The sequence below is a fragment of the Equus caballus genome, chromosome 1, assembly GCF_041296265.1.
Source record: "Equus caballus isolate H_3958 breed thoroughbred chromosome 1, TB-T2T, whole genome shotgun sequence".
Taxonomy (NCBI): Eukaryota; Metazoa; Chordata; class Mammalia; order Perissodactyla; family Equidae; genus Equus; species Equus caballus.
Window position 1 is genome coordinate 80424315 of NC_091684.1, and position 13870 is coordinate 80438184.

General features: G+C 69.1%; 4 non-coding genes across 4 annotated transcripts; all 4 read left to right on the plus strand.

Moving 5' to 3' along the window:
- Positions 1 to 1021: 1021 nt before the first annotated feature.
- Positions 1022 to 1140, plus strand: LOC138919153 (5S ribosomal RNA). The gene has a single exon (XR_011429115.1). It is a non-coding gene; the product is annotated as a 5S ribosomal RNA (ribosomal RNA).
- Positions 1141 to 5065: 3925 nt separating this feature from the next.
- LOC138919223 (5S ribosomal RNA) lies at positions 5066 to 5184 on the plus strand. Its single transcript, XR_011429223.1, has one exon. It is a non-coding gene; the product is annotated as a 5S ribosomal RNA (ribosomal RNA).
- Positions 5185 to 9080: 3896 nt separating this feature from the next.
- LOC138919240 (5S ribosomal RNA) lies at positions 9081 to 9199 on the plus strand. Its single transcript, XR_011429247.1, has one exon. It is a non-coding gene; the product is annotated as a 5S ribosomal RNA (ribosomal RNA).
- A 3845-nt stretch (positions 9200 to 13044) lies between these two features.
- Positions 13045 to 13162, plus strand: LOC138919253 (5S ribosomal RNA). Its single transcript, XR_011429275.1, has one exon. It is a non-coding gene; the product is annotated as a 5S ribosomal RNA (ribosomal RNA).
- The last annotated feature ends 708 nt before the right edge of the window (positions 13163 to 13870 follow it).

The window sequence follows — 13870 nt, forward strand, 5'->3', positions numbered from 1 at the left end:
CTGAGACCCTGTCTGCGTCCCAGGGCCCCAGGGGTGATCGCCAGCCCCAGGGCCCCCGCCTCCACTGCCCGGGCCCAGCTCAAGCACCACCGCCCTCCTGTGGGGAAGCTGCCTCTTGGGCAGAGACCTCTCTGTGTCAGCGTGAGCGTCTGTGTGTCTGTCCCGGGGGGTGTCTGTCTGGGTCCGTGTCTCCAGATCCTCTCAATCTCTCTGTCTCTGCCTCTGTCTCTGTCTCTGTCTCTGTGTCTCTCAGGTCGGTCAGTCAGGAGCTGTCAGGGTGGCCGCGGGGCCTGGGGTTGAGGGCGCGGTCCGGGTCCCGTGGGCGGGGCGCGGGGCGGGGCGGGGAAGGAGTGGCCCATGGTCTCCCCGCGCCCCGCCGCCCGCCCCGGAGGGGTTTCCGGTGATGCCCTCTGGTCGCGCCGGTGGCTCCAGCTTGGATTTGGGCAAGTTGGGGCCGGGCCGGAGCGGCGGCCGCCGAGGTTGTTGGGCCCGGGTTCGTTGGGAGGCGCCTCGGGCCGGAGGGGCCTCGCCGGCCCGGGGCCCGACGCGCTGACGCGCCGACGCGCCGACGCGCCCGACGCCCCAGGCCACCTGTCCCCGAGCAGAGCAGCCGGATGTCCTGCGACCCGTCGCGGGATGCGGGCGGACAGGAGGCCTGGAGCGTCCGGGGCCGGCAGGAGAGCGCCTAGACTTGCGCCCCGCCCGCCCACAGTCCCCGGGGTGCCCGAGGCCTCCCGCGCCCTGGGCGGGCGGCAGAGCGGGGCAGGGCGGGGCAGGGCAGGGCGGGGCGGGGTTTGGCTGGCCGCGGCGGCGGCGGCGGCGGCGGCGGCGGCGGCGGCGGGAGGCAGTGGCGGGCGGGCGGCGGGCGGCGGAGCGCGGGGCGCAGGGGACGCGGGCGGCCGGTGCGCGTCACAGGGGCTCGGGCGCGCGCGTCGCAGACGCCAGGCGACGGCGCGTCACAGGGGCCAGGCGACAGCGCGCGCGCGCGAGGCTTCTTAGGGGCGCCGGCGGCGGCCTCAGCGTCTACGGCCATACCACCCTGGGTGCGCCCGATCTCGTCTGATCTCGGAAGCTAAGCAGGGTCGGGCCTGGTTAGTACTTGGATGGGAGACCGCCTGGGAATACCGGGTGCTGTAGGCTTTTGCCTCCCGCCGCCTCCCTCTCCCTTTTGCGCCCCCCCAACGGCCCCAGCGCCGCTCCCTCCACGCTCCTCCCCGCCCCTCCTCCCTCCTCACCGGTCGCCCCATCGCCCCGCCACGCCCCCACCGCTGTCCCGGCCAGCGAGAGTGCCCGCGGCCGCGGCTGCGCCGCCGCCGCCGCACGCGCCGCCGCCCGGCCCTTCCACCTCGCGGCCCCACGGGAACCCAGGGCCAACCGGGGCCGGCCCCGCGTGGCCGTGCCCCCGACGCCGCCCTCGTCGGCGGGCTCCCCTCTGTCCTCGGCGGCCTCTTCCCACCCGCCAGGCTCCTGGGGAACCCTAGCGGTCACTCGGCCGGCGCGGCACCCAAGCAGTTGGTCGAGTCGTGGTGTGCGATGGAACGGATCCCGCTCCGGGCTGCGGAGGCCGGACAGCTTCCTTCAGCTGCCAGCAGCCCCTCCGTCTTCCAGAGCCCATCTAGGGAAGACCCCGGGTCAGGCCTCTCCAAACAGCACCTACAGAAGGACGGGGGCCCACTGGGCTCGAGAGGAGCCTTCCGGGCCTGGCCATCCATCCCAAGCAGGACGGCTTCTGGATTTTCTGATGCCTGCGCCGTGTCAGCTTCTCCAAGTCGGTACCTGGCTGTCCTTGATACCGTCGTTCGCGAAAACCCCTCGTTTCCGCACCGGAGTTAGTACGGGTCCTTTTGTGTTGTCTTTCCTTAAAGACGTCCCCCTTTCCCCCAGTGTCTAAGTTTCAAGCGCCTCCCCCCGCTCCCCGGCTGGGATACCAGCTCCGTCTCCGTCTTCGCTTTTGTCTTTTTGGGGGGGGGGGGTCCTGCTCGTTTGAAAGGTCGGTGTCTGGCTCCTCGTGGATCCCTTGCATCCGTTTTGATTCTGAACAGACTGGATGGAAGGATTAGGAATCTTGCTGCGCTGGCCCAGGGTTTTGAGGTGACTCCCCTCACTCAGGTGCCTCACTCTGTCCTGCCCCCCTCCTGGCCTCTGTCTGCCAGAGGAGTGGACGAGTCCCCCCGAAGGACATTTCCGTCCTCAGCGGCCAGCCCTTCACGGCTCCTTGGCTTGAGCTTTCATATCGTGCGGCTCGGGCAGCTTTGAGGGCTGCTCTTCCCCTGCCTGTGTCCGCGCAGACTATCGCGGAAAGGGGATCCGGGAAAGCGGGAGGGGAGTTTGCTCCAGGGGAGGAGCGGGGATGACAGGGAGGAGGAGAGGGGAGACTTGCCTCAGATCGCACGGACTTTTACATTTTCAAGGGGGGGAATTCATCAAGGTAAGCCGTCTGCTTCCCCACCATGGGCAGAAAGCAATAGTTGCTCGCTGTGGAGAAGCTGGGACATGCGGGCAGAGCAGGAAGAGAGGACCTCAACCTCCATCCCCTCTCACCGTTCAGCAATCATCCTGGGAGCGAATATCCTCGTGTTTCCCTTTTCCCGTGGGCCCCACTTTCCCTGCCAGAGCAGACCCAGGGCACCTGTGGCCTGCTTCCTGCTTGCCCGGGATGGCGGGGTGGCGGGGCGGGGGCGGGCCGCGCGTCGCTCCCTGCAGGGTAGCGCCCTGGGTGGTTTCTGGTTCCGACGGCTCCCCCAATCCCCCCGGCCTCCGATGAGCGTGTTCTGCTGGGAGAACTGGGGCTGTGTCTCCGTAAGTTTCCCGGAGTGCGGGCCCGGAGGCTTGGTCTCAAACGAAGGCTCGGCAGCAAGGGCCGCCGTTCCTGCGAGGGACTCGCCCTCCCTGACGGCAGTTGCCTCATCTGGTTGGAAAGGGGTCCTGTTAGTGCCTCGTCGGTGGCGTTGTTGCGAGCGCGGAAGCGGGGGCACGGAGCACACCGCTCAGCACGGAGCGCGGCACTGGTTGGTGCGCGCGCTCATCGTCTGCCGTCCTTCCCTGTGAGCATAGTGCTTTCCGCGAACGTCGCCCGGCACCTGCGGGCCGCGTGCCTGCTTGGGGCCCGGACCCAGCAGCCGAGGACGCAGGTGCCAAAATCTCTGCCTTTGGGGGAGTTCGCCGCCTCGTGCCTGGGACGGGAGGACCGACGGCAGACCAACACGTCCCGACGAGAGGCGGCGTCCCCGACGACGGGACGCGGTGCCGTGGGAAATGGAGAGCCTGGCACAGCCGAGGTCCCTGGTCAGACATGCGTTGATGAGCGTCGCTCTCTTTCCCCCAGCCCGCCCCCCGCCCCCCACCCGGCCCCCGGCCCTTTCCTCTCCCTCGCGTCCCGAGGGTCCCCTTTCCAACGGGATCCCAAGAACGCCCACAGGGCCCAAACTCTTGAGATGGGCAGTGCAGACATCGTGCCACTGGATCCCGGGTGGACGACGGGAGAGGGCTGCGGCCCAGAACCCTGAAGCCCAGAGGTCTCGGGACGGGGATACCGGTGACGTCGGGAGACGCGGGTGTTCCGACGTGCGTTTCCCTCCCCGTAATCACACCGTGGCGCTCATCCGTCCATCCTCGGCGTGCTACTTCATCTTGGTAAAACTAAGAGACTTAACGGGTGAGCTAACCTGTGGGAGACCCTGGGTAATGTCCCTACCTGCGCTCGAGCAGACTGTGGGCCTTTGTGGTCGTCGGGGAGGGTTCTGTACGTCTGGTAGACCGTTGGTTTCTCGGGCGAAGTTCTCCGTGTCCTGACTTTTCTGGCTGCTCGTTCTGTCAACTCAGGAAGTCCGGGGCGCCCCGCGAAAGAGGAAAGAGCCAGAACGAAGAGGCGAAGAGAGAGAAGGAAAGAAACACACAAACACGCACGCGCACACAAGCACGCGCACACACAGAGCGAGAGCGAGAGGCGAGAGCGAGAGCGAGCGAGCCCGAGCCCGGCTGCCTGTCCGTGGCTCCTGGGCGTCCGGGTCGCGGGACAGGGATCCCAGGAGCGCTGCTCCTGAGACCCTGTCTGCACGTCCCAGGGCCCCAGGGGTGATCGCCAGCCCCAGGGCCCCCCGCCTCCTTGCCCGGGCCCAGCTCAAGCACCACCGCCCTCCTGTGGGGAAGCTGCCTCTTGGGCAGGGCCTCTCTGTGTCAGCGTGAGCGTCTGTGTGTCTGTCCCGGGGGTGTCTGTCTGGGTCCGTGTCTCGGATCTCTCAATCTCTCTGTCTCTGCCTCTGTCTCTGTCTCTGTCTCTGTGTCTCTCAGGTCGGTCAGTCAGGAGCTGTCCAGGGTGGCCGGGGGGCCTGGGGTTGAGGGCGCGGTCCGGGTCCCGTGGGCAGGGCGCGGGGCGGGGCGGGGAAGGGGTGGCCCGCCCTGGTCTCCCCGCGCCCCGCCGCCCGCCCCGGAGGGCTCGGTGATGCCCTCTGGTCGCGCCGGTGGCTCCAGCTGGATTTAGGCAGAGTTGGGGCCGGGCCGGAGCCGGCGGCCTGCCCGAAATTTGTTGGGCCCGGGTTCGTTGGGAGGCGCCTCGGGCCGGAGGGGCCTCGCCGGCCCGGGGCCCCGACGCTGACGCCGACGCGCCCGGCACGCCGACGCCCCGGGCCACTGTCCCCGAGCAGAGCAGCCGGATGTCCTGCGACCCGTCGCCGGGATGCGGGCGGACGGGAGGCCTGGAACGTCCGGGGCCGGCTTGGGGAGAGCGCCTAGACTTGCGCCCCGCCCGCCCACAGTCCCCGGGGTGCCCGAGGCCTCCCGCGCCCTGGGCGGGCGGCGGGGCGGGGCAGGGCGGGGCGGGGCAGGGCAGGGCAGGGTTTGGCTGGCCGCGGCGGCGGCGGCGGCGGCGGCGGCGGCGGCGGCGGGAGGCAGTGGCAGGCAGGCGGCAGGCGGCGGAGCGCGGGGCGCAGGGGACGCGGGCGGCCGGTGCGCGTCACAGGGGCTCGGGCGCGCGCGTCACAGACGCCAGGCGACGGCGCGTCACAGGGGCCAGGCGACAGCGCGCGCGCGCGAGGCTTCTTAGGGGCGCCGGCGGCAGCCGCTCAGCGTCTACGGCCATACCACCCTGAACGCGCCCGATCTCGTCTGATCTCGGAAGCTAAGCAGGGTCGGGCCTGGTTAGTACTTGGATGGGAGACCGCCTGGGAATACCGGGTGCTGTAGGCTTTTGCCTCCCGCCGCCTCCCTCTCCTTTTGCGCCCCCCAACGGCCCCAGCGCCGCTCCCCTCCGCACTCCCTCCCCGCCCCTCCTCCCTCCTCGCGGTCGCCCCATCGCCCCGCCACGCCCCCACCGCTGTCCAGCCGCGCGGGCGCCCCGCGGCCGCGGCTGCCGCCGCCGCCGCCGCCGCCGCCGCCGCGGCCAGCCCTTCCACCTCGCGGCCCCACGGGAACCCAGGGCCAACCGGGGCCGGCCCCGCGTGGCCGTGCCCCCGACCGCCCTCGTCCGGCGGGCTCCCTCTGTCCTCGGCGGCCTCTTCCCACCCGCCAGGCTCTGAAGACCCTAGCGGTCCACTCGGCGGCCAGCGGCACCCAAGCAGTTGGTCGAGTCGTGGTGTGCGATGGAACGGATCCCGCTCCGGGCTGCGGAGGCCCGGACAGCTTCAGCAAGCTGCCAGCAGCCCCTCCGTCTTCCAGAGCCCATCTAGGAAAGACCCCGGGTCAGAGCCTCTCCAAACAGCACCTACAGAAGGACGGGGCTGCCCACTGGGCTCGAGAGGAGCCTTCCGGGCCTGGCCATCCATCCCAAGCGGGACGGCTTCTGGATTTTCTGATGCCTGCGCCGTGTGTCAGCTTCTCCAAGTCGGTACCTGGCTGTCCTTGATACCGTCGTTCGAGAAACCTCGTTTCCGCACCGGAGCTGGTACGGGTCCTTTTGTGTTGTCTTTCCTTAAAGACGTCCCCTTCCCCAAGTGTCTAAGTTTCAAGCGCCTCCCCCCGCTCCCCGGCTGGGATGCAACTCCGTCTCCGTCTTCGCTTTTGTCTTTTGGGGGGGGGGGGGTCCTGCCTTCGTTTGAAAGGTCGGTGTCTGGCTCCTCGTGGATCCCTTGCATCCGTTTTGATTCTGAACAGACTGGATGGAAGGATTAGGAATCTTGCTGCGCTGGCCCAGGGTTTGGTGTCCCCTCACTCAGGTGCCTCACTCTGTCCTGCCCCCCTCCCCTGGCCTCTGTCTGCCAGGGAGTGGAGCGAGTCCCCCGAGAGGACATTTCCGTCCTCAGCGGCCAGCCCTTCCTGGCTCCTTGGCTTGAGCTTTCATATCGTGCGGCTCGGGCAGCTTTGAAAGTCTGCTCTTCCCCTGCCTGTGTCCGCGCAGACTATGCTTTGGAAAGGGGATCCGGGAAAGCGGGAGGGGAGTTTGCTCAGGAGGAGAGCGGGGATGACAGGAGGGAGGAGAGGGAGACTTGCCTCAGATCGCACGGACTTTTACATTTTTCAAGGGGAATTCATCAAGGTAAGCCGTCTCTTCCCCCACCGCAGACAGAAAGCAATAGTTGCTCGCTGTGGAGAAAGCTGGGACATGCGGGCAGAGCAGGAAAGAGAGGACCTCAACCTCCATCCTCTCACCGTTCAGCAATCATCCTGGGAGCGAATATCCTCGTGTTTCCCTTTTCCCGTGGGCCCCACTTTCCTGCCAGAGCAGACCCAGGGCACCTGTGGCCTGCTTCCTGCTGCCCGGGATGGCGGGGTGGCGGGGCGGGGCGGGCCGCGCGTCGCTCCCTGCAGGGTGGCGCCCTGGGTGGTTCTGGTTCCGACGGCTCCCCAATCTGACCTCCGATGAGCGTGTTCTGCTGGGAGAACTGGGGCTGTGTCTCCGTAAGTTTCCCGGAGTGCGGGCCCGGAGGCTTGGTCTCAAACGAAGGCTCGGCAGCAAAGGCCGCCGTTCCTGCGAGGACTCGCCCTCCCTGAGCAGCGATTGCCTCATCTGGTTGGAAAGGGGTCCTGTTGGTGCCTCGTCGGTGGCGTTGTTGCGAACGCGGAAGGCGGGGGCACGGAGCACACCGCTCAGCACGGAGCGCGGCACTGGTTGGTGCGCGCTCATCGTCTGCCGTCCTTCCCTGTGAGCACGGTGCTTTCCGCCGACATTCGCCCGGCACCTGCGGGCCGCGTGCCTGCTTGGGGCCGGACCCAGCAGCCGAGACGCAGGTGCCAAAATCTCTGCCTTTGGGGGAGTTCGCCGCCTCGTGCCTGGGACGGGAGGACCGACGGCAGACCAACACGTCCCGACGAGCGGCGTCCCCGACGACGGGACGCGGTGCCGTGGGAAATGGAGAGCCTGGCACAGCCGAGGTCCTGGTCAGACATGCGTTGATAGGCGTCGCTCTCTTTCCCCAGCCCCCGCCCCCACCCCGGCCCCCCGGCCCTTTCCTCTCCCTCGCGTCCCGAGGTCCCCTTTCCAACGCGGGATCCAAGAACGCCCACGGGGCCCAAACTCTTGAGATGGGCAGTGCAGACATCGTGCACTGGATCCCGGGTGGACGACGGGGAGGGAGCTGCGGCCCAGAACCTGAAGCCCAGAGGTCTCGGGACGGGGATACCGGTGACGTCGGGAGGCACCAACGGGTGTTCCGACGTGCGTTTCCCCCTCCCCGTAATCACACCGTGGCGCTCATCCGTCCATCCTCGGCGTGCTAGCCATCTTGGTAAAACTAAGGAGACTTAACGGGTGAGCTAACCTGTGGGAGACCCTGGGTAATGTCCCTACCTGCGCTCGAGCCGGGCTGGACGCTGTGGTCGTCCGGGAGGGGTTCTGTACGTCTGGTAGATTGCGTTGGTTTCTCGGGCGAAGTTCTCCGTGTCCTGACTTTTCTGGCTGCTCGTTCTGTCAACTCAGGAAGTCCGGGGCGCCCCGCAGAAGAGGAAAGAGCCAGAACGAAGAGGCGAAGAGAGAAGGAAAGAAACACACAAACACGCACGCGCACACAAAAACGCGCACACACACAGAGCGAGAGCGAGAGCGAGAGCGAGAGCGAGAGCGAGCCCGAGCCCGGCTGCCTGTCCGTGGCTCCTGGGCGTCCGGGTCGCGGGACAGGGATCCCAGGAGCGCTGCACTCCTGAGACCCTGTCTGCACGTCCCAGGGCCCCAGGGGTGATCGCCAGCCCCAGGGCCCCCGCCTCCTTGCCCGGGCCCAGCTCAAGCACCACCGCCCTCCTGTGGGGAAGCTGCCTCTTGGGCAGGGCCTCTCTGTGTCAGCGTGAGCGTCTGTGTGTCTGTCCGGGGGTGTCTGTCTGGGTCCGTGTCTCGGATCCTCTCAATCTCTCTGTCTCTGCCTCTGTCTCTGTCTCTGTCTCTGTGTCTCTCAGGTCGGTCAGTCAGGAGCTGTCCAGGGTGGCCGCGGGGCCTGGGGTTGAGGGCGCGGTCCGGGTCCCGTGGGCGGGGCGCGGGGCGGGGCGGGGAAGGGTGGCCCGCCCTGGTCTCCCCGCGCCCCGCCGCCCGCCCCGGAGGGCTTTCCGGTGATGCCCTCTGGTCGCGCCGGTGGCTCCAGCTGGATTTGGGCAAGTTGGGGCCGGGCCGGAGCGGCCGCCGGGGGTTGTTGGGCCCGGGGTTCGTTGGGAGGCGCCTCGGGCCGGAGGGGGCCTCGCCGACCCCGGGCCCCGGCGCTGACGCGCCGACGCGCCGGCCGCGCCCGACGCCCCGGGCCACCTGTCCCCGAGCAGAGCAGCCGGATGTCCTGCGACCCGTCGCCGGGATAGCGGGCGGACAGGCCTGGAGCGTCGAGGGCCGGCAGGGAGAGAGCGCCCTAGACTTGCGCCCCGCCCGCCCCACAGTCCCCGGGGTGCCCGAGGCCTCCCGCGCCCTGGGCGGGCGGCAGGGCGGGGCGGGGCGGGGCAGGGCAGGGTTTGGCTGGCCGCGGCGGCGGCGGCGGCGGCGGCGGCGGCGGCGGCGGGAGGCGGTGGCAGGCGGAGCGGCGGGCGGCGGAGCGCGGGGCGCAGGGGACGCGAGCCGGTGCGCGTCTGGGGGGCTCCGGGCGCGCGCGTCACAGACGCCAGGCGACGGCGCGTCACAGGGGCCAGGCGACAGCGCGCGCGCGAGGCTTCTTAGGGGCGCCGGCGGCGCTGCTCGCGTCTACGGCCATACCACCCTGAACGCGCCCGATCTCGTCTGATCTCGGAAGCTAAGCAGGGTCGGGCCTGGTTAGTACTTGGATGGGAGACCGCCTGGGAATACCGGGTGCTGTAGGCTTTTGCCTCCCGCCGCCTCCTCTCCTTTTGCGCCCCCCCAACGGCCCCCAGCGCCGCTCCCTCCACGCTCCCTCCCGCCCTCCTCCCCTCCTCACGGTCGCCCCATCGCCCCGCCACGCCCCCACCGCTGTCAGCCGCGCGAGTGCCCCGCGGCCGCGGCCACCGCCGCCGCCACCGCCGCCGCCGCCGCCCAGCCCTTCCACCTCGCGGCCCCGGGAACCACGGGGCCAACCGGGGCCGGCCCCGCGTGGCCGTGCCCACGACGCCGCCCTCGTCCGACGGGCTCCCTCTGTCCTCGGCGGCCTCTTCCCACCCGCCAGGCTCTGAGAGACCCTAGCGGTCCACTCGGCCGGCACGGCACTGGCAGTTGGTCGAGTCGTGGTGTGCGATGGAACGGATCCCGCTCCGGGCCTCAGAGCCCGGACAGCTTCAGCAAGCTGCCAGCAGCCCCTCCGTCTTCCAGAGCCCATCTAGGAAAGACCCCGGGTCGAGCCTCTCCAAACAGCACCTACAGAAGGACGGGGCCCACTGGGCTCGAGAGGAGCCTTCCGGGCCTGGCCATCCATCCCAAGCGGGACGGCTTCTGGATTTTCTGATGCCTGCGCCGTGTGTCAGCTCCAAGTCGGTACCTGGCTGTCCTTGATACCGTCGTTCGCGACACCGTTTCCGCACCGGAGTTGGTACGGGTCCTTTTGTGTTGTTCTTTCCTTAAAGACGTCCCCTTCCCCAAGTGTCTAAGTTTCAAGCGCCTCCCCCCGCTCCCGGCTGGTGCAACTCCGTCTCCGTCTTCGCTTTTTTGTCTTTTGGGGGGGGGGGGGTCCTGCCTTCGTTTGAAAGGTCGGTGTCTGGCTCCTCGTGGATCCCTTGCATCCGTTTTGATTCTGAACAGACTGGATGGAAGGATTAGGAATCTTGCTGCGCTGGCTGGGGTTTTGGTGTCCCCTCACTCAGGTGCCTCACTCTGTCCTGCCCCCCTCTGGCCTCTGTCTGCCAGAGGGAGTGGACGAGTCCCCGAGAGGACATTTCCGTCCTCAGCGGCCAGCCCTTCCTGGCTCCTTGGCTTGAGCTTTCATATCGTGCGGCTCGGGCAGCTTTGAAAGTCTGCTCTTCCCCTGCCTGTGTCCGCGCAGACTATCGCCGGAAAGGGGATCCGGGGAAAGCGGGAGGGGTTTGCTCAGGGGAGGAGAGCGGGGATTGACAGGGAGGAGGAGAGGGGAGACTTGCCTCAGATCGCACGGACTTTTACATTTTCAAGGGGGAATTCATCAAGGTAAGCCGTCTCTTCCCCACCGCAGACAGAAAGCAATAGTTGCTCGCTGTGGAGAAGCTGGGACATGCGGGCAGAGCAGGAAGAGGACCTCAACCTCCATCCTCTCACCGTTCAGCAATCATCCTGGGAGCGAATATCCTCGTGTTTCCCTTTTCCCGTGGGCCCCACTTTCCCTGCTGCAGAGCAGACCCAGGGCACCTGTGGCCTGCTTCCTGCTTGCCCGGGATGGCGGCGGGGTGGCGGGGCGGGGCGAGCCGCGCGTCGCTCCCTGCAGGGTAGCGCCCTGGGTGGTTCTGGTTCCGACGGCTCCCCCAATCTGACCTCCGATGAGCGTGTTCTGCTGGGAGAACTGGGGCTGTGTCTCCGTAAGTTTCCCGGAGTGCGGGCCCGGAGGCTTGGTCTCAAACGAAGGCTCGGCAGCAGGGAGCCGCCGTTCCTGCGAGGGACTCGCCCTCCCTGAACGGCAGTTGCCTCATCTGGTTGGAAAGGGGTCCTGTTAGTGCCTCGTCGGTGGCGTTGTTGCGAGCGCGGAAGCGGAGCACGGGCTACACCGCTCAGCACGGAGCGCGGCACTGGTTGGTGCGCGCTCATCGTCTGCCGTCCTTCCCTGTGAGCATAGTGCTTTCCGCCGACATTCGCCCGGCACCTGCGGCGCGTGCCTGCTTGGGGCCGGACCCAGCAGCCGAGGACGCAGGTGCCAAAATCTCTGCCTTTGGGGGAGTTCGCCGCCTCGTGCCTGGGACGGGAGGACCGACGGCAGACCAGCACGTCCCGACGGAGCGGCGTCCCCGACGACGGGACGCGGTGCCGTGGGAAATGGAGAGCCTGGCACAGCAGGAGTCCTGGTCGGACATGCGTTGATGGCGTCGCTCTCTTTCCCCCAGCCCGCCCCCGCCCCCCACCCGGCCCCCGGCCTCCCTCTCCCTCGCGTCCCGGGGTCCCGCCCGCGGGATCCAAGACGCCCACGGGGCCCAAACTCTTGAGATGGGCAGTGCAGACATCGTGCACTGGATCCCGGGTGGACGACGGGAGAGGGCTGCGGCCCAGAACCCTGAAGCCCAGAGGTCTCGGGACGGGGATACCGGTGACGTCGGGAGGCACCAACGGGTGTTCCGACGTGCGTTTCCCTCCCCGTAATCACACCGTGGCGCTCATCCGTCCATCCTCGACGTGCTAGCCATCTTGGTAAAACTAAGGAGACTTAACGGGTGAGCTAACCTGTGGGGAGCCTGGGTAATGTCTACCTGCGCTCGAGCAGACTGTGGGCCGCTGTGGTCGTCGGGGAGGGGGTTCTGTACGTCTGGTAGATTGCGTTGGTTTCTCGGGGCGAAGTTCTCCGTGTCTGGCTTTTCTGGCTGCTCGTTCTGTCAACTCAGGAAGTCCGGGGGCGCCCCGCAGAAAGGAGGAAAAGAGCCAGAACGAAGAGGCGAAGAAAGAAGAAACACACAAACACGCACGCGCACACAAAAACGCGCACACACAGAGCGAGAGCGAGAGCGAGAGCGAGAGCGAGAGCGAGCCGAGCCCGGCTGCCTGTCCGTGGCTCCTGGGCGTCCGGGTCGCGGGACAGGGATCCCAGGAGCGCTGCACTCCTGAGACCCTGTCTGCCGTCCCAGGGCCCCAGGGGTGATCGCCAGCCCAGGGCCCCCGCTCCTTGCCCGGGCCCAGCTCAGGCACCACCGCCCTCCTGTGGGGAAGCTGCCTCTTGGGCAGGGCCTCTCTGTGTCAGCGTGAGCGTCTGTGTCTGTCCCGGGGTGTCTGTCTGGGTCCGTGTCTCGGATCCTCTCAATCTCTCTGTCTCTGCCTCTGTCTCTGTCTCTGTCTCTGTGTCTCTCAGGTCGGTCAGTCAGGAGCTGTCCAGGGTGGCCGCAGGGCCTGGGGTTGAGGGCGCGGTCCGGGTCCCGTGGGCGGGGCGGGGCAGGGCGGGGAAGGGTGGCCCGCCCTGGTCTCCCCGCGCCCCGCACCGCCGGAGGGCTTTCGGTGATGCCCTCTGGTCGCGCCGGTGGCTCCAGCTGGATTTGGGCAAGTTGGGGCCGGGCCGGGCGGCGGCCGCCGGGGGTTGTTGGGCCCGGGTTCGTTGGGAGGCGCCTCGGGCCGGAGGCCTCGCCGGCCCGGGGCCCCGTGTGACCGCGCCAGCGCCGGCGCGCGCCGACGCCCCGGGCCACCTGTCCCCGAGCAGAGCAGCCGGATGCCTGCGACCCGTCGCCGGGATGCGGGGGGACAGGAGGCCTGGAGCGTCCGGGGCCGGCGGGAGAGGCCCGGGCCGCCCCGCCCGCCCACAGTCCAGGTGGCCAGGCCTCCCGCGCCCTGGGCGGGCGCAGGGCGGGGCAGGGCAGGGCGGGGCAGGCAGGCAGGGGTTTGGCTGGCCGCGGCGGCGGCGGCGGCGGCGGCGGCGGCGGCGGCGGAGGCAGTGGCAGGCGGGCGGCGGCGGGGAGCGCGGGGCGCAGGGGACGCGGGCGGCCGGTGCCGTCACAGGGCTCGGGCGCGCGCGTCCTGACGCCGGTGGCGACGCCGTCTGAGGGGCAGCGACGGCGCGCGCGCGGAGGCTTCTTGGGGGCGCCGGCGGCGGCCTCAGCGTCTGCGGCCATACCACCCTGAACGCGCCCGATCTCGTCTGATCTCGGAAGCTAAGCAGGGTCGGGCCTGGTGGTACTTGGATGGGAGACCGCCTGGGAATACCGGGTGCTGTAGGCTTTTGCCTCCCGCCGCCTCCCTCTCCTTTTGCGCCCCCCCAACGGCCCCAGCGCCGCTCCCTCACGCTCCTCCCGCCCCTCCTCCCTCCTCACCGGTCGCCCCATCGCCCCGCCACGCCCCCACGCTGTCCAGCCGCGCGAGTGCCCCGCGGCCGCGGCCACCGCCGCCGCCGCCGCCGCCGCCGCCGCCCAGCCCTTCCACCTCGCGGCCCCACGGGAACCCAGGGCCAACCGGGGCCGGCCCCGCGTGGCCGTGCCCCCGACGCCGCCCTCGTCCGGCGGGCTCCCTCTGTCCTCGGCGGCCTCTTCCCACCCGCCAGGCTCCTGAGAGACCTGCGGTCCACTCGGCGGCGCGGCACCCAAGCAGTTGAGGTCGTGGGGTGTGCGATGGAACGGATCCCGCTCCGGGCTGCGGAGGCCCGGACAGCTTCAGCAAGCTGCCAGCAGCCCCTCCGTCTTCCAGAGCCCATCTAGGAAAGACCCCGGGTCAGGCCTCTCCCAAACAGCACCTACAGAAGGACGGGGCCCACTGGGCTCGAGAGAGGCCTTCCGGGCCTGGCCATCCATCCCAGCGGGACGGCTTCTGGATTTTCTGATGCCTGCGCCGTGTGTCAGCTTCTCCAAGTCGGTACCTGGCTGTCCTTGATACCGTCGTTCGCGAAAACCCTCGTTTCCGCACCGGAGTTGGTACGGGTCCTTTGTGTTGTCT